Source organism: Ursus arctos, chromosome X (assembly GCF_023065955.2).
Source record: "Ursus arctos isolate Adak ecotype North America chromosome X, UrsArc2.0, whole genome shotgun sequence".
Classification (NCBI taxonomy): Eukaryota; Metazoa; Chordata; class Mammalia; order Carnivora; family Ursidae; genus Ursus; species Ursus arctos.
Genome location: NC_079873.1, coordinates 46167483 through 46187907, shown reverse-complemented (window position 1 = coordinate 46187907; position 20425 = coordinate 46167483).

The following is a 20425-nucleotide window of genomic DNA, read 5'->3' as shown; positions in this document are numbered from 1 at the left end:
TCTTCCTGGGATAAGCTAACACAAGAACTGAACAACTTGACGCTCAACCCTGGTACCATCCAACCCCCTCTTCTACAAGAAAGGGTGCAGGAAAGAGAGAAGAACCAAAAACAAAAGCAGCAGAAAAACAAAAGGATGTTTCAGAGGCTTCTAAAAGAATGGGCAGAATAAGTTTAAGACTTTCATCCTCAGGTGAAGGAAGATCAGAATCGATGGTGTCATAAGGGCCAACACTGACAACCCTTTGGGTGAAACCCTTTTGGGAACATGGTCAGGAGTAACAAGATCCTTAAGCCTTATGACAAAGAACCTTATCAGCTGGCAATTCAATCCAGCTTTAGGAACATAACAATCTTTCCTCTAGGATTTTAGGGTCATCTTGGGGCATGCTGGGAGGAGTTCCTCCATTGCAAGGGCACCTAAGTAATAATGGAACCATGGAACTCTCCATAATACTGTACCCATAGTGCAAGCCATCATTTTCCCTCCTTGGGATTCAGCCTTTCCTCTCTTACCTTATTGCCAATAAGGTATAAAGCATCTACATAGAGTTTCTGGCTTGTTTTTGAAATGATTTCATTCCATTTTATTGATTGAATCCAAGAAAAAGCCCTAGATCTGATGGAGTGCACACAGGCCTCTGTGTGTGTGCCTGTGTGTGCATGTGTGTGATGCTTTTTGTTTTTGTTTTATTTTTACATTTTTGAAATCATTATAAGGGCACAGAAAGTTGCAAAGGTAGTACAGGAAAATCCCATGAAAGCTTCATGCAGTCTCCACTGAGATAGTTACAGATAACATATCCCCCCAAGATAGTTATATCTCAGATAACCATAATACTATAGCAGCACCAGAAAATTGACATTGGTACACAATATGTATACAGGTTTTTGTGTGGATATATTTTCATTACACTGGGATAAGGACCCAGGAATGCAATTGCTGGGTAGTATGGTTAAGTGTAGGGTTTTTTTATTACAATAATATTTTTTATTATATTATGTTAGTCACCACACAGTACATCCCTGGTTTTTGATGTAAAGTTCCATGATTCATTCGTTGCATATAAAACCCAGTACACCATGTAATACGTGCCCTCTTTACTACCCATCACCAGCCTATCCCATTCCCCCACGTACCTCCCCTCTGAAGCCCTCAGTTTCTTTCTCAGAGTCCATAGTCTCTCATGCTTCATTTCGCCTTCTGATTACTCCACCTTTCTTTATCCCGTTCTTCTCCTACCAATCTTCCTAGTTCTTATGTTCCATAGATGAGAGAAATCATATGACAGTTGTCTTTCGCTGATTGATTTATTTCACTTAGCATTATCTCCTCCAGTGCTGTCCATGTTGCAGCAAATGTTGAGAAATCGTTCTTTTTGATAGCTGAGTAATATTCCATTGTATATATGGACCACAACTTCTTAATCCAGTCATCTGTTGAAGGGCATCTCGGCTCCTTCCATGATTAAGCTATTGTGGACAATGCTGCCATGAACATTGGGGTGCATATGGCCCTTCTCTTCACTATGTCTGTATCTTTAGGGTAAATTGCCAGCAGTGCAATTGCTGGATCGTAGGGTAGCTCAATTTTTAACTTTTCAAGGGACCTCCACACTGTTTTCCAGAGTGGCTGTAACAACTTGCATTCCCACCAGCAATGTAAGAGGGATCCACTTTCACCACATCTTCTCCAACAATTGTTGTTTCTTGCCTTGTCAATTTTTGCCATTCTAACTGGCATAAGGTGGTATCTCAGTGTGGTTTTGATTTGAATTTCCCTGATGGCTAATGATTTTGAACATTTTTTCATGTGTCTGTTAGCCATTTGTATGTCTTCATTGGAAAAGTGTCTATTCATATCTTCTGCCCGTTTTATGACTGATTTGTTTCTTGTGTATTGAGTTTGAGAAGTTCCTTGTAGAACTTGAATACCAGTCTTTCATCTGTAGTGTCATTTGCAAATATCTTCTCCCATTCTGTGGGATGCCTCTTAGGTTTTTTGACTGTTTCCTTGGCTATGCAGAAGCTTTTTATCTTGATGAAGTCCCACAAGTTCATTTTATCTTTTGTTTCTCTTGCCTTTGGAGATGTGTCATGAAAAAGGTTGCTGTGGCCGATGTCATAGAGGTTGCTGCCTATGTTCTCCTCTAGGATTTTGATGGATTCCTGTCTCACATTGAGGTCTTTCATCCATTTGGAGTTTATCTTTGTGTATGGTGTGAGAGAGTGGTCAAGTTTCATTCTTTTGCATGTAGCTGTCCAATTTTCCCAGCACCATTTATTGAAGAGACTGCTTTTTTCCACTGGATGTTTTTTCCTGCTTTATCAAAGATCAGTTGCCCAAAGAGCCGAGGGTCCATTTCTGGGTTCTCTATTCTGTTCCATTGGTCTATGTGTCTGTTTTTGTGCCAGTACCATGCTGTCTTTGTGATCACAGCTTTGTAGCACAGCTTGAAATCCAGCATTGTGATGCCCCAGCTTTGTTTTTCCTTTTCAATACTTCCTTGGCGATTTGTAGCCTTTTCTGGTTCCACACAAATTTAAGGGCTATTTGTTCCAGTTCTTTGAAAAATGTCATTGGTATTTGGATCCAGATGGCATTGAAAGTGTAGATAGATCTGGGTAGCATGGACATTTTAAGTATGTTAATTCTTCCGATCCATGAGCATGGAATATTTTTCCATCTTTTTGTGTCTTCCTCAATGTCTTTCAAGAGTGATTTATAGTTTCTAGAATATAGATCCTTTTCGTCTCTGCTTAAGTTATATCCGAGATAACATATGATTTTTGGTGCTATTGTAAATGGAATGGATTCCCTAATTTCTCGTTCTTCAGTCTCATTGTTCATGTATAAAAGGCAACTGATTTCTGAGCATTGATTTTGTATCCCGCCACATTACTGAATTGCTCTATAACTTCTAGTAGTTTGGGGGTGGATTCTTTTGGGTTTTCCATAAAGAGTATCATGTCATCTGTGAAGAGAGACAATTTGACTTCTTCTTTGCCGATTTGGATACCTTTTATGCCTTTTTGTTGTGTGATTGCTCTTTCAAAGACGTCTAGTACTCTGTTGAATAATAGTGGCGAGAGTGGGCATCCTTGTCATGTTCCTGATCTTTTTTTTTAATATTTTATTTATTTATTTGACAGAGATAGAGACAGCCAGCGAGAGAGGGAACACAAGCAGGGGGAGTGGGAGAGGAAGAAGCAGGCTCATAGCAGAGGAGCCTGATGTGGGGCTCGATCCCATAACGCCGGGATCACGCCCTGAGCCGAAGGCAGACACTTAACTGCTGTGCCACCCAGACGCCCCATCGTGCTCCTGATCTTAAGGGAAAGGCTTCCAGCTTTTCCCCACTGAGAATGATATTTGCTGTGTGCTTTTCATAGATGGTTTTTATGAGATTGAGGAATGTACCTCTCTCCCTACACTCTGAAGGGTTTTAATCAGGAAAGGATGCTGTATTTTGTCAAATGCTTTTTCGGCATCGATTGAGAGGATCATATGGTTCCTGAGTCTTTTCTTGTTGATATGATGTATCACGCTGATTGATTTGCGAATATTGAACCATGCTTGCATCCCAGGTATGAATCCCACTTGATCGTGATGGATAATCCTTTTAATGTACTGTTGGATTCTATTAGCAAGTATCTTGTTGAGGATTTTGGCGTCCATATTCATTAGGGAAATCGGTCTGTAATTCTCCTTTTTGAGGGGGTCTTTGCCTGGTTTGGGGATCAAGGTAATATTGGCCTCATAGAATGAGTTTGGTAGCTTTCCTTCTGTTTCTATTTTTTGAAATAGCTTTAAGAGAATAGGTATTATTTCTTCTTTGAATGTTTGGTAGAATTCCACATCCCATCAGGCCCTGGAGTTGTGTTTTTTTTTTTTTTTTGGAAGGTTTTTAATCACTGTTTCAATCTCTTCATAATTATTTAGTCCGTTTAAAAAATCAATTTCTTCCTGTTTCAATCTTGATAGTTTATAGGTTTCCAGGAAGGCCTCCATCTCTCCCAGGTTGCTTAATTTATTGGCATAAAGCTGTTGATAAAAGTTTCTCATAATCCTTCCTATTTCATTGGTGTTGGTTGTGACCTCTCCCATTTCATTCACAATTTTATTAATTTGGGTCCTTTCTCTATTCTTTTGGATAAGTCTTGCCAATGGCTTATCTATTTCATTTATTCTTTCAAGAACCAGCTTCTAGTTCTGCTTATCTGCTCTACTGTGCTCCTGGTTTCAAATTCATTGATCTCTGCTCTTATCTTAATCAACTGCTTTCTCGTGCGTGGTTTAGGCCTGTTCTTCTGTTGCTCTTCTAGCTTCTTGAGGTGAGAATATAAAAACTGCATTTTAGGTTTTTCTAATTTTTGAGCGAGCCTTCGATGGCTATGTATTTTCCCCTTAGGACTGCCTTTGCAGTGTCCCATCGGTTTTGCACCGTTGTGTTTTCATTCTCGTTGGTCTCTGTAAATTGTTTAAATTGATTTTTGATTTCCTGGTTTATGAATTATTCTTGAGCAGGATGGTTCTTAGTCTCCAAGTTTTTGAGTTTCTTCCAAATTTTTCCTTGTGATTGAATTCCAATTTCAAAGCATTGTGTTCTGAGAATATGCAGCAAATAATTTCAGTCTTTTGGTATTGGTTGAGACGTGTTTTGTGACCCCGAACATGATCTATTCTGGAGAATGTTCCATGTGCATTAGAATAGAATGAGTATTCTTTGGTTCTGGGGTGTTGTGTTGTATATATATCTATGAGGTCCAACTCGTCTAGTATGGCATTCAAAGCTCTTGTTTCTTTGTTGATTTTCTGCTTTGGTGATCTATCTATTGCTGATAGTGGAGTGTTGAGATCCCCTACTGTTAACGTATTTTTATCTATGTGTCTCTTTATTCTGGTTAAGAGTTGGCTTGTGTATCTTGCTGTACCCCTGCTGGGGGCATAGATATTTATAATTGTCATATCCACTTGTTGGATACATCCTTTAAGAATAATAGAGTGCCCTTCTGTATCTCTAACTATAGTCTTTCGTTTAAAATCCAATCTGTCTGATATGAGAATTACCACCCCAGCTTTCTTTGACGTCCATTGGCATGAAAGATGGTATTCCATCCCTTTACTTTCAGTCTGAATGTATCTTTAGGTTCAAAATGAGTCTCTTGTAGACAGCAAATGGATGGGTCATGTCTTTTTATCCAGTCATCAACCCTGTGGCATTATGGGAGCATTTAGGCCATTTACATTGAGACTGATTATTGAGAGATATGATTTTAATGATGCCATGTTGCTTGTAAAGTCTTTGTTTCTATAGATTGTGAATTTCTGTTCTGTATTACTCTTGGGGCCTTTTTACTTTTATAGAACCCCCCTTAATATCTACTGTAGGGCTGGTTTCGTGGTTACAAAATTGGTCAATGACTGGCGATTCTGGAAGCTCCTTATCCCTCCATCAATTCTGAATGACAGCCTTGCTGGATAAAGGATCCTTGGTTGCATGTTTTTCTCAGATAAAGCTTTAAAAATGCACCCCCACAATGAAGCATGAGAGACTCTGGACTGTGAGAAACAAACTGAGGGCTTCAGAGGGGAGGGGGGTGAGGGAATGGGATAGACTGGTGATGGGTGGTAGGGAGGGTACATATTGCATGGTGCACTGGGTGTTATGCGCAACTAATGAATCATGGAACTTTACATCAGAAACCAGGGATGTACTGTATGTGACTAACATAACATAACAAAAAAACATTAAAATAAAAAAAAATCCCCCCAACCCTTTCTCTCATTCCATGTCTGTGTAGACAGGTCTTACATAATTCTGATACCTTTGCCTTGGTACGTGAGAAATTTCTTTGCCCTGGCCACTTTCAATATTGTCTCCCTAGATCTAATATTTGCAAATTGCACTATGACATGACGTGGCATAGGTTTGTCATGGTTGAGCTTGGGAGGGGTCCTCTCTGCCTCTTGGACATGAATGCTTGTTTCCTTTGCTAGATTAGGGAAGTTTTCAGATACAATTTGTTCAAATGTCTCTTCTAGACCTCTCTCTTTCTCCACCCCCTCGGGGATGCCAATGATTCTGACATTGGATCGTTTCATTGAGTCAGTAATTTCCCATAACCTACATTTTTGAGATTGGATTTTTTTGAGCCAAGTTTCTGTTTTAGCTTTCTCTTCCACTAACCCATCCTCCAGTTCGCTGATTCGTCCTTCTGCCTCATTTACCCTGGCCATCAGAACATCTAGTTTTGACTGCATTTGATTCATAGCATTTTTAATTTCTGCCAGATTCGCTCTCATTTCTGCCCTTAGAGTTTGTGTATTCTCGTTAATATTTTATTCAAGTCTACACATCATCTTGACCGTTGTTATTCTGAATTCCATTTCTGATAATTTGGTCATATCAATATCCATTAGTTCTGTGGCAGAGGCCACAGACTCATTCTTTTCTTTGCTTGGAGGGATTTCTCCTTCTCCTCATTCTGATGAGGATTGGTTGCGGGGTTGTCCAGAGCCCAAATTATTGACTGGGACACAGGCCGTGCGCCCTTGTTTTATAGGGAACTTTGGAAAGTGTGCTTCTTGATTTTTCAGCCTGCCTTCTGCGGGAGGCCTGCCATGCCAATACTCAGGCAACCCTGTTTGGGTAGAGTCTCTGTGTCCCCTGCGAGGGGGGATGGGGATGGGCACACTGTGAGGAGATATTTCCAGGCTTTTGTTCTCTGACGGCTTTCCCTGGTGGTTTGCTGTGCCTCTTGTGAGAGTCAGAGCAGCAGTGGCCAAATCCCAGCTTCTGTCTCAGAACAGAGGGATTGCAGTCTGCTCTCCACTGCACTCTTCTGACAACTTTAACTCTGTTTCTGTTGGTGCTACTAAACCCTACAGCATCCCAGGATGTGCACCCCACACCCGGCATTCCAGCCCTCACTTCCAGGGCCAGCACGTCTCTGTCCTTTGTGTTTCTAACACCACCAGTCACCAGCCACTCCCGCGTGCTACGAGGCTCTGTTTCAGGGTGGTTTGTGTGCACTCCGGAGCTCTGGTTTTCAGACTGGTCGCGTGTGCTCCCCGTCTCATGGTCTCAGTCTGCATTCTCCCAGGTGCCAGTCCATGAGTCAGCCCGCTCCCCAGGGCAGGTGGCTACTGCTTCCCGGCACCCAAACGCAGTGGCTCTCTCCCCATTCCATTTATCTTCCAGTATCTGTGCGCGGTTTCATGGTTCCCCACTTCGTACCTCAATACTCAGAGCTGGAGCTGTTCATTTGTAGAGATCCAGATGTATCTTCCTGCATCTCAGGCTGATTCCATGGGTGTTCAGGATGATCTGGTGCCTATCCAGCTCAACTCAGGGGACCAGCTGAAAAAGGGGACCCCTACTCCTCCACTATCTTAACTCCTATCAAGTGTAGGTTTGTTTTTTTAAAGAAACCACTGATCTAATTTTCAGAGTGGCTGTTCCATTTCACATACCCATCATCAATATATGAGATATCCCATTTCTCCACATCCTCTCCAGCATGTGGTTTTGTCATTTTTTTTTCAATTTTGCTGTTCTAATAGTTGTGTACCAATATAACATTATGATCTTAACCCACATTTCCTTAAGGGCTAATGATGTTGAATATCTTTCCATGTATTTCTTAGTCATCCGTATATCCTCTTCTGTGAAATGTCTTTCTGTGGCATTTTCTCATTTCTAACAGTTATGCTTGTATTTTCACTATTGAGGTTTGAGATTTCTTTGTATATTCTAAACGAGTCCTTTGTCAGATATGTGTTTTGCATTGTTTTTTTTTTAAAGATTTTATTTATTTATTCGACAGAGATAGAGACAGCCAGCAAGAGAGGGAACACAAGCAGGAGGAGTGGGAGAAGAAGAAGCAGGCTCATAGCGGAGGAGCCTGATGTGGGGCTCGATCCCATAACGCCGGGATCATGCCCTGAGCCGAAGGCAGATGCTTAACCGCTGTGCCACCCAGGCGCCCCTGTTTTGCATTGTTTTATCCCAGAAGATAGTTTTTCTTTTCATCCTCTCGACAAGGACTTTACCACTTTTTTTTCTTTTTTGGATTGTTCTTTTGTTGTTGTGTCTCATAAAAACTCACCAAACCCAAAGTCCCAAAGATTTTCTCCTATCTTGTCTTCTAAGAGTGTCATAATTTTATGTTTTGCATTTAAATCTATATTCTACTTTCAGTTAATTTTTGCATAATGTGTGTCATATAGGTCAAGGATTTTTCAGTTTTTGGGTTTTGGTATTAGATTGGTTTGTTTTTGCCTATGGTTATCCAATTGCTCCAGCATCACTTGTTTGAAAGACTGTCTTTCCTCCATTGAATCACTTTTGCACATTTTCTTTTATTTTTGAAGATTTTGTTTAAATTGCAGCTAACATACAGTGTAATATTAGTTTCAGGTGTACAATATAGTGATTTGATAGTTCTATTCAACACCTGGTGCTCATCACAACAGGTGCACTCTTTAATCCCCATCACCTATTTAACCCATTGCTCCACGCACCTCCCCTTGGTAACCATCAGTTTGTTCTCTATAGTTAAGAATCTGTTTCTTGGTTTACCTCTCTCTCTCTTCTTTCCCCTTTGCTCATTTGTTTTGTTTTTTAAATCCTACATATGAGTGAAATCATATGGTATTTGCATTTCTCAGATTGACTTATTTCATTTAGCATAATACTCTCTACCTCCATCCATATCCTTGCAAATGGCAAGATTTAGTTCTTTATCAATGCTGAGTAATATTCCGTTATATATGTATACTGCTTCTTCTTTATCCATTCATTAATTGATGGACATTTAGGGTGTTTCCATAATTTGGCAATTGTAGATAATACTGCTATAAACATTAGGGTGCATGAATACCTTTGAATAAGTATTTTTATATATTTAGGTAAATACCCAGTAGTGCAATTGTTGGACCATGGGGTAGTCCTATTTTTTAATTTTTTGAAGGGCCTCTGTACTGTTTTACATGGTGACTGAAGCAGTTTACATTCCCTCCAACAGTGCAGGAGGGTTCCCCTTTGCCATATCATCACCAACACCTGCTGTTTCTTGTGTTGTTGATTTTAGCCATTCTGACTGGTGTGAAGTGATAGCTCATTGTAGTTTTGATTTGCATAACCCTGATGATCAGTGATGTTGATCATCTTTTTATATGACTGTTGCCCATGTGTATTTCTTCTTTGGAAAAATGTCTATTCATGTCTTCTGCCCATTTTTTAATTGAATTATTTGTTTTTTAGCTGTTGAGTTGCATAACTAACCCTTTATCAGATGTGTCATTTGCAAATATCCTTCTTCCATTCCATAGTTATCTTCTAGTTTTGTTGATTGTTTCCTTAGTTGTGCAGAAGCTTTTTATTTTGATAAAGCCCCATTAGTTTATTTTTGCTTTTGTTTCCCCTGCCTTAGGACACATATCTAGAGAGAAGTTGCAATAGCCAATGTCAAAGAAGTTACTGCCTGTGTTCTCTTCCACAATTATTATGGTTTCAGGTCTCACATTTAGATCATTACTCCATCTTGAATTTATTTTTGTTTAAGAAAGTGGTCCAGTTTCATTCTTCTGCATGTTGCTGTCCAGTTTTCTGACCACAATTATTGAAGAGACTGTCTTTTTTCCCACTGGATTTTTTTTCCTGCTTTGTCAAAGATTAGTTGATGATACAGTTGTGGGTTCATTTCTGGGTTTTCTGTTCTGTTCTATTGATCCTATTGATCTATGTGTCTGTTTTTTAACCAGTACCATACTGTCATATTGCACTACAGCTTTGTAACATTACTTCAAATCCAGAATTCTGATGCTTCCAGCTTTCCTTTTTTTTTTTTTTTAAGTTGCTTTGGCTATTCAGTGTCTTTTGTGGTTCCATACAAATTTTAGGATGTTTTGTTCTAGCTCTGTGAAAAAAAAAATGCTCTTGGCATTTTTATAAAGATTACATTACATATATACATTGCTTTGGGTAACATAGACGTTTTAACACTATTTATTCTTTCAGCCCACCAGCGTGAAATGTCTTTCCATTTCTTTGTGTCCTCTTCAATTTCTTTTACTGTTGTTTTACAGTTTTCAGAGTACAGGACTTTCGCCTCTTTAGTTAGGTTTATTTCTTGGTATCTTATTATTTTTGGTGAAATTGTTAATGTGATTGATTCTTTAATATCTCTTTCTGCTGCTTCATTATTGGTGTATAGAAATGCAACAGTTTTCTGTACATTGATTTTCTATCCTGTGACTTTGCTGAATTCATTCGTCAGTTCTAGCAATTTGTTGTTCGAGTCATTTAGGTTTTCTATATAGAGAACCATGTCATCTGTAAATAAGGAAAATTTTGCTTCTTCTTTGCCAATTTGGATGACTTTTATTTCTTTATTGTCTGATTGCTGTGGCTAGGACTTCCAGTACTGTGTTAAATAGCAGTGGTGAGAGTGGACATCCCTGTGTTATTTCTGACCTTATGGAAAATCTCTCAGTTTTTCTCCATTGAGGATGATGTTAGCTGTGAGTTTTTCATATATGGCCTTTATTATGTTGAAGTATGTTCCTTCTAAACCTACTTTGTTGAGGGCTTTTAACATGAATGGATGTTGTACTTTGGGAAATGTTTTTTTCTGCATCTATTGAGAGGATCATATGGTTCTAATATTTTCTTTTATTAATATGCTGTATCGTGTTCATTGATTTGTGAATATTGAAACACCCTTGCAACCTAGGAATAAATACCACTTGATCATGGTGAATGATTTTTTAAAACGTATTGCTGTACTAAGTTTACTAAGTTTGCTAGTGTTTTACTGAGATTTTTTGCATCTGTATTCATCAGGGGTATTGACCTATAGTTTTTGTTTGTTTGTTTGTTTGTTTTACTGGATTTTTCATATGGTTTTGCTATCAGGGTAATGCTGGCCTCATATAAGGAATTTGGAAGCTTACTTTCAGTTTTCGAAATAATTTGAGAAGATCAGGTATTAACTCTTCTTTGAAAGTTTGGTAGAATTTGCCTGTGACACTATCTGGTCCTGGACTTTCACTTGTTGGGAGTTTTTTGATTACTGATTCAATTTCTTCCCTGAGTATCAGTCTGTTAAGTTTTCTATTTCTTCTCTTTCAGTTTTAGTAGTTTATATGTTTCCAGGAATTTATCCATTTCTTCCACAGTGCCCAATTTGTTGGTATATAGTTTTTCATAATACTTTCTTATAATTTTATTTCTGTGGTGTTGGTTATTATTTCTCCTCTCTCACTTGTGATTTTATGTATTTGGGTTCTTTCTTTCCTTTTTGAAAAGTCTGGTTTGGGGTTTATCAACTTTATTAATTTTTTTTCAAAGAATCAGGTCCTGGTTTCATTGATATCTTCTATTGTTCTTTTAGTTTCTATATCATCTATTTCTGCTCAAATCTTAATTATTTCCTTCCTTCTGCTGCCTTTAAGCTTCATTTGTTGTTCTATTTCAAGCTCCTTTAGGTGTAAGGTTAGGTTGTTTGAGGCTTTTCTTTCTTCTTGAGGTAGGCCTGTAATGCCATATACTTACCTCTTAGGACCGCTTTTGCTGCATCCCAATGGTTTTTGGACTATTGGGTTTTCAATTTCATTGTTTCCATGTATTTTTTTTAATTTCTTCCTTGATTTTTTGGTTGACCACTTATTGTTTAGGAGCATTTTGGTTAACCTCCAAGTATTTGTGGTCTTTCCAGACTTTTTCTTGTAGTTGACTTCCAGTTTCATGCATTGTGGTCAGAAAAGGTGCATCATATGATTTCAGTCTTTTTGTATTTGTTTAGGTTTGCTTTTTGGGCTAATATGTGATCTATTCTGGAAACCGCTCCATGAGCACTCAAAAAGAATGTGTATTCTGCTGTTTTAGGATGGAATGTTCTGTATGTATCTGTTAAGTCCATCTGGTCCAAGTGTCATTCAAAGCCACTGTTTCCTTTTTTGTTTTCTTTTTAAATAATCTGTCCACTGATGTAAGTGGGGTGTTAAAGTCTCCTACTATCATTGTACTATTATCAGTTAGTTCCTTTATATTTGTTATTAATCGTTTTATATATTTGGGTGCTCCTCTGTTGGGTGCATAAATATTTACAATTGTTAGATCTTGTTGGAATACCCCCTTTATGATTATTATAGTGCCCTTCTTTGTCTCTTGTTTCAAAGTGTAGTTTGTCAGACATAAATATTGCAACTCCAGGTTTCTTTTGGCATCCGCTTGCATGATAAATATTTCTCCATCCCTTCACTTTGAAGATGTTTGGGTGTCTTTAATTCTAAAATGAGTCTCTTGTAGGCAACATATAGATGGGTCTTGTTTTGTTTTGTTTTTTTAATCCCTTCTCACCCTATGTCTTTGATTGGACTATTTAGCCTACTTACATTCAAATAAATACCTAAGTACTTATTGATAGATATTTATTGTCATTTTATTACTTGTTTTGTCATTGTTTCTGGAGATTTCTCTGATCCTTTTTTGCCTCTGTCACCTTTGGTCTCTCTTTTGCATTCAGAGTCCCCTTTAATATTTCTTGCAAGGCTGGTTTAGTGGTCATGAACTTTTTAATCTTTTGTTTGTTTGGGAAAGTCTTTATCTCTCCTTCTATTCTGAATGACAGCCTTGCTGCATAGAATATTCTTGGCTACAGATTTTTCCCATTCAGCACTTTCAAAATATCATGCCACACCCTTCTGGTTTGCCACGCTTCTATTGAGAAAACTCCAGCTAACATTGTGGGTTTTCCCTTGTATGTTAAGGACTTCTTTTGCTGCTTTTAAGCTTTTTCTTTATTACTATATTTTGAAATTTTAATTACAATGCGTCTTTGTGTTGGTCTGCTTTTGTTGATTTTGATGGGAGTTCTCTGTGTGTCCTGGATCTCGGTGTCTGTTACCTTCCCCAGGTTAAGATGCTTTCGGGTATTATTTGTTCAGATAAATATTCTGCCCTTTTCTCTTTCTTCTTCTTCTGGGACTTTATATTATAAATGTTATTATATTTGATGGAGTCACTCAGTTCCCTAAGTCTATTCTCTTGTTGCATTATTCATCTTTTTCTTTTTTGTTCAGCTTCTTTACTTTCCATTACTTTGTATTCTAAGTCACTAATTTGTTCCTTTGCTTCTTCCAGCCTGCTCTTCATTGTATCCAGCTTGTTTCCAATCTCACTTATTGTATTCTTCATCTCTGATAGATTCTTTTATAATTCTTTTATCTCTATGGAAAGGGTCTCCCTGATGTCTTCTATTATTTTCTCAAGCCCCTTGAGTAGCCTTATCATTGTTGTTTTAAATTCTCCATCAGGCATGTTACTTATATCTGTTTCACTTAGATCTCTGGCTTTGGTCTTGTCTTGTTCTTTCATCTGGGATACATTCTTCTATCTTCACATTTTGTCTGTGTCTCTGCCTTCTTCTCCATGCTAGAAAAGTCAGTAATGTCTCCTTCTTTGATGTGGTCTCTTCTCTGATTTAATTGTGGAGTTTGTTCTGTCAGCCTTTAGGTCTATTCCTGAGGTTTAGGATTATTTGATAATTATCTAGTTGTGTTCATGGGATGAGACCAACCTAGGGTCCTCCTACTCCGCCGCAATCTTCCTTTCCTTTTGTACCTTTTCTAAAATTCAGTTGTTTGTACTTGTCTGAGGGCTATTTCTGGGTTCTGTAGCCTATCGCATTGATCTATATATCTGTCTCCTTGCCAGTGTGGCAAAATTATAGATTCTTATAGCTGTATAATAAGTCCTGAAATCAGGCAGAGTGATTTCTCCCATATTATCTTTCCCAATTAAAATTGCTTTAGCTATTCATGGGATGTCTGGGTGCCTCAGTCAATTAAGCATCTGCCTTCAGCTTAGGTCATGGACCAAGTCCCGCGTTGGGCTCCTTGTTTAGTGGGGAGCCCATTTCTCCCTCTGCCTGCTGCTCCCCCTGCTTATGCTTGCTCTCTCTCTTTGATAAATAAATAAATAAATAAATAAATAAATAAATAAATAAAATCTTTTTATAAAATTGCTTTAGCTACTCAAATTCACTTGCCTTTCCATATAAAATTTAGAATAATTTTATCTGTATTAACAAAATGCCTTTCTGGGATTTTTTATAAGAATTACATTAAACCTGTATGTCACAATTTGGGAAGAGTTGACACATTTACTATGTTGACTCTTCCAATTCACAATTTTTTAGATCTTCCTTGATTTCTTTAATCAACATTTTGGAGTTTTTAAGCATACAAGCCCTCTACATGTTTTGTTAGTTATACACTTAAATGTTTTGCTTTATTTCACTGAGTGATTATATACTTTAGTACATTGTAAATTTTGGTTTCCATGTGTTGATTCTTTGCTAGTATATAGAAATACTATTGATTTTATATTTTGTTCTTGTATCCTGCAACCTTGTTGAACTCACTTATCAGTTCTAGGATTTTTGAGGGAAGAGGGTATCTACTTGAGATTTTCTAGGTAGACAATCATGTTATCTGCAAACTGGGGAAATTTTATTTCTTCCTTTTACAAACTGTATGGCTTTTCTTTCCTTATTGTACTAGCTGGAACTTCCAGTACCTTGCTGAGTAGCAGTGGTGAGAGCAGACATCCTTCCTTTGTTCCAGATCTTAGGGGGATAGTATTCAGTCTTTCACCACTAAGTGCAATGTTAGCTTTATGTTTTGTGTAGATGTTCTTTATGAAGTTGAGGAGGTTTCTCTCTATTTCTCTCTTCCTAGTTTTCTGAGAGTATTTTGTTTTTAATCATCATGCCTGTCTGTTGAAATTTTACTAATGCATTTTCCGAAACAGTTGATAAGGTCACATGGTTTTTCTTCTGTAGTCTGTGACCTTGGTGGCATTCAAAATGGAATGCAATTGAGAATTGAAACTGCCTGAATCCTAATATACACCTGAAACTCATAAAATATTGTGTGTCATCCATACATTAAAAAAAAACCTCTCTTGGTCATATTGTATAATTCCATTGATATTATATGCCATGGAGAAAGGAGGTGGAGAATTAAAATAAGACAAAGAAATTTTCAGAGTTTGGGAATAGGGTGAGATGTAACTTATAGCGGAGTGACCATCAGAGTCTTCTTTTTTTAAATATTTTATTTATTTATTTGAGAGAGAGAGAGAACACACAAGCAAGGAGAGGGACAGAAGGAGAGGGAGAAGCAGGCTCCCTGCCAAGCAGAGAGCCTGATGTGGGGCTTGATCTCAGGACCCTAGGATCATGACCTGAGCTGAAGGCAGATGCTTAACCAACTGAGCCACCCAGGCACCCCCATCATAGTCTTTATTGAGGTGACAGTTTGACAAAGATCTAAAGGGGGAGGTAGTCAGCTAATATATATTTTAGTAAGATCTTTCCAGACAGAGGGAACAGCTGGGAAAAATTGTCACTGGGAAAGGCTTCAAAACAGGACAGACACTGCCAGTAGCCTCGGGCAGCTGGGAGCATAGAGTGAAATTAAAATATAAAGCTAAGCAAGCTAAGGTTGGCAGTGACTAGACACTGCTGTGTTGGGTATGCTTCTGCTCAGTCAGATAGGAAGACAGTCAATGATATTGTAATAGCAATGTAGTGGGAGAGGTGGTAGCTACACATGTGAACATCGTATAATGTATAAACCTGTCAAATCATTAAGTTGTACACCTGAAACTAATTTAACATTGTGTATAAACTATACAAAATAAAAAATAAAATAAAAAATAGAAGGCTAGTGGTATAAATAAAAGTTGGGAGTTTGGAATCTGTAACCAAGGTTCTAGTCTTGTCATAACTGTATACTCAGAAAATCTTTTCACATTTTACCAGCTGTATGTGTAGTTCTTTGATTTTTCAGTGAAAGTTTGTTACATGTCAAGAAAAAAGAATGGGAGAAAGGAGGAAAGAAAAGGGAGGGAGGGAGGGAGGGAGGGAGGAAGGAAGGAGAGAGAAAAATAAAAGAAAGGAAAGAAGGAAAGAAAGAAAGAAAGAAAGAAAGAAAGAAAGAAAGAAAGGAAAGAAGAAAGAAAGAAAGAAAGAAAGAAAGAAAGAAAGAAAGAAAGAAAGAAGAGCACTTGATGCAATGAGCACTGGGTATTAATATGCAACTGATGAATCACTAAATTCTACCCCTGAAACTAATAATACACTAGATGTTAACTAAATTGAATTTATTCTTTTTTAAAGGAAAGAAAGCAGAAAGGCCTAAACATAAAAACAGACTGCCTTAGTTCTCTATTCTATTTCAGCAACTTCAAAGCTCTTTAAACTTGTGCCAAGTTCTGAGTTGTCTGAGCTTGATTTCCTCCCACCCCTTTTGTAAATTGCATATAGTGATGGAAACAATATTATGTGGCTTTTATGGACAATTAACTGAGGTCAAACAGTTGAAAAAACTCACACTGATGGATACACATGATGTACTTGGTACAACTTAGTTATTATGATCATATCCCTCACCACTTTCTCCAAACTTTCTCAACATTACTCTGAATCTCTAGCTCAGTCTTGAGTCTGTGAGCCACAAACATGGCAATCCGTTTCTTTCTTCACTTCCTTTTGATTTTGGAAACAAACTTTGTGATGTCATTTAAACTCCTAAGTTTTGTGATGAGATCCCAAGAGTGGAATCCAGTGCTTGTATATTTTAAGACCATTATGGAAAGTAACTCTGCACACTGCATCAAAAGCAACTAATGAATTGCTGAACACTACAACCAAAATTTATGATGTACTATATGCTGGCTAACTGAACATAATAAAAAAATAAGAAAAAAAGCATACTGCCGCAGGGAAGAACTTATAAACCCATCATCAAAATATTATGACCAAGCATGGATTATCTATTGCTTAACTCAACAGAAAAGATATAATCAACTGTAAATTCAAAATACAAAATAAATACTAACACATTGATATTGCCTCTTATAGCAAGTATGGGAGTGCAGTTCACACTCACCCTACAAGGGGGACTAGACAATAGGGAGCAACTTCTAGGCTACTAAGTCAAGGACCTCAGCACCAACATTCAGGAATTCACACTGTGGGCAGAGGACTGTTTCCTGCTCTGGAGTGTGGGAATTCCTTGCCCGGCTGTCTGACTGCTGATCCTATCCCTACACCGCAAGCAGGGAGGCAACTGTGTCCCCAGTTCTTCTTTTTGATTCCTTGTCCTGCAACTCGACTTCAGAGCACTCTTTTTAGCAATCTTAAACTCTGGCAGACACCTCTTTTACAAGGATTGGAGGGTGATTGCTTTCTTTTAATCTTATTTCTGGTGCATTCTGATGTTCGGGAAGTCCTCATAATTTCTAGGCCCTTTTATTTTCTGGCACAATTAAGATCTCTCTCTCTCTCTCTCTCTCTCTCTGTCTTTCTCTCTCTCTCTCTCTCTCTCTCTCTCTCTCACACACACACACACACACACACACACACACATTCAGTCTATCTTGTCGATTCAATCTCTTGAAAATCTTCCCTTATACACATTATGGAAAGCTGCTGCTGCTGTTGTTGTTGTTCAATAACCACCTGAAAATATAGAGGTCAAAAGCTGCTAATGGGAGATTAAAGAGTAGAAACCTCTAAAGAAAGCTTGTGATCAGAACTGAGAGAGCAACACATGAGTTCCCAATTAAGAAAGAGGAGTTTGGAATCAATCTCAACCCTTTTGGCTATATTCTATCTTCCAAAGCATGACACCCTTGATGAGGTTGTAAGGTGAGGTTCAGTGGCGTAGAGTCCGGAGCTGATGACCAAGATGACTGTGGCACAAAATGGTGGTTTATTAAAGCACAGGTACAGGACCCCCGTGGGCAGAAAGAGCTGCTGTACCAGGGTTGTGAGAGGTAGCTGATTATATACTATGGGGTTGGGGGAGGTAAGGAAAAAGGGAGGTTTCAAGAAAGTACTTTCATATGTTAAATAAGACTCACAGGATACCTGAGCCCTTGCTATTGTCAAGTTAAGGTTGTTTGCTCCTCTAGGAAGGCATTAACATGAAGATAGTTGGGAACTTCCTGGAGGAACATCACACATCCCACCCAGGAGTGGGGGTGGAGAGAGGTTGCAGGGTTTAAGCTTATGTTTTGTCTTCAGCCAGCCTTCTGTTCCCTCATCACCCTATTTCAGACCCGTGGCAACATTCTCCCTTTTCCAGCACTTCAGGGAATAACCTTCATTTCTTTCTGTCTTAAATAACCACTTTACACTATTCTAGTTTGAGACTCTCTCTACCTGGGGAGGGTTAGGGCAGAGGGCCTTTATCTAAATGAATGTGCCATATCCTCTCGTTGAATGACCCCTTCCCCACTGAGATTCTGACATATCCACTACTGAGATCCTACTCATACATCCAACAGAAGTACAGTAGTCTTGAGTCACTGTTACTGATGTGGAAATGCCTTACCCTCATGTGTTGGGGACAGAAATAGTGAGACAAAACATTAGTCCTATAAACATTGTACAATTGTTTAACTTTCTAATCATTGATACTGTCCACAAAGTAGGGCACAAACATTTTGTGGCAAGACAAACGTAGAAAGGGTTGATACACATGATTTTTTTTTCTTATGGATAATTCAATGTATGTCACACAAATGTTGAAATTTTCAAGGAGCTAATATCATCCCAGAAATGATGACAAGGGGTAAATATGGTCGGACTGGGAGTTGGGAGTTTGGGTAAAATAACACATTTACCTTCTGCCATTTCCCATTTCACAATACAGGGCTATAACATTGTCATGGGATGTGGGATGTAGTTGTTCAGTCAGAGGAAGCACCCATAAGTAATTGTTGAGTGGGTAGATGCACTGATTGATGACTATGCTATTTGGAAGGGGGTGCTGTCCATTCTACCTAAAGGCAGAGAGGAAATGGACCATTTAGAGAGTTCCGGCCTATGGTGGGTTACTGCTGGCAAAATTGCATTCATAGGAAAAATAAGATTGTCTCAGGTTCAAAATGCCATGTTGTTCCTCATCTCCACTCTGTAATGGATACAGAAATGGGTGAGAGTAGGGCAGTGCAAAGAATTTCTCGGAACAGGTCCTTAAGAGTCATCAAGAGCTAAGTTCAAGCCCCCCAATTCCCTGGAAGCTCTGCCATGAAAAGGGGAAAATACTAATAGGACCTACCTCAGAGGGTTCTTGCAAGAATTAAATCTGGTAATGCAAGAAAATCACGCCTCACAAACATTGGTGATCTTCAAATATTTACTCATGCACTCCAAAAGATATATTGAAAATTATATGCATGCCTTATTCATACATTTAAATTTTTCCTTACAAGTTTAAATAAACTGAGGGCTTCAGAGGGGAGGGGGATGGAGGATTGGGTAGGCCGGTGATGGGTATTAAGGAGGGCATGTATTGTATGGAGCACTGGGTGTTATACGCAAAAAATGAATCATGGAACACTACATCAAAAACTAATGATGTACTGTATGGTGACTAACACGACATAATAAAAAATGTAAAAATAAATTAAAAATAAATAAATAATGGAATTAGAAATGAAACTACTGTCACCCTTTCAGATGTGCCCAGTGATATGAATAGATACAGATAGATAATACCACAGTAATTTGTTATACACAATCAGCCATTTAAAAATATATAAATAGAGGTTGGAAAAAGATGGTGGAGGAGTAGGGGACCTTTTTTCAGCTGGCCCTCTGAATCGAGCTAGAAATCTACCAGATCATCCTGAACACCCACAAAATCAGCTGGAGAGTTTAGAGGCAGCATTGTCCACAATAGCTAAATCGTGGAAAGAGCTGAGATGCCCTTCAACAGATGACTGGATTAAGAAGATATGGTCCATATATACAATGGAATATTACTCAGCTATCAAAAAGAACGATTTCTCAACATTTGCTGCAACATGGACAGCACTGGAGGAGATAATGCTAAGTGAAATAAGTCAAGCAGAGAAAGACAATTATCATATGGTTTCACTCATTTATGGAACATAAGAAGTAGGAAGATTGGTAGGAGAAGAAAGAGATAAAGAAAGGGGGGTAATCAGAAGGGGGAATGAAGCATGAGAGACTATGGACTCTGAGAAACAAACTGAGGGCTTCAGGGGGGAGGGGGTTGGGGGAATGGGATAGGCTGGTGATGGGTAGTAAGGAGGGCATGTATTGCAAGGTGCACTGGGTGTTATATGCAATGAATGAATCATGGAACTTTACATCAATAACCAGGAATGTACTGTATGGTGACTAACATAATATAATAAAAAAATATTATTAAATAAATAAATAAATATTTAAAAGTTAAAAAAAATAAGAAGATACGTCTGGATCTCTACAAACGAACATCTCCAGCACTGAGTATTGAGGTATGAAGCAGGGATCCGAGAATCCATGCACAGATATTGGAAGATAAACGGAAGGGGGAGGGAGCCACCCTGCTC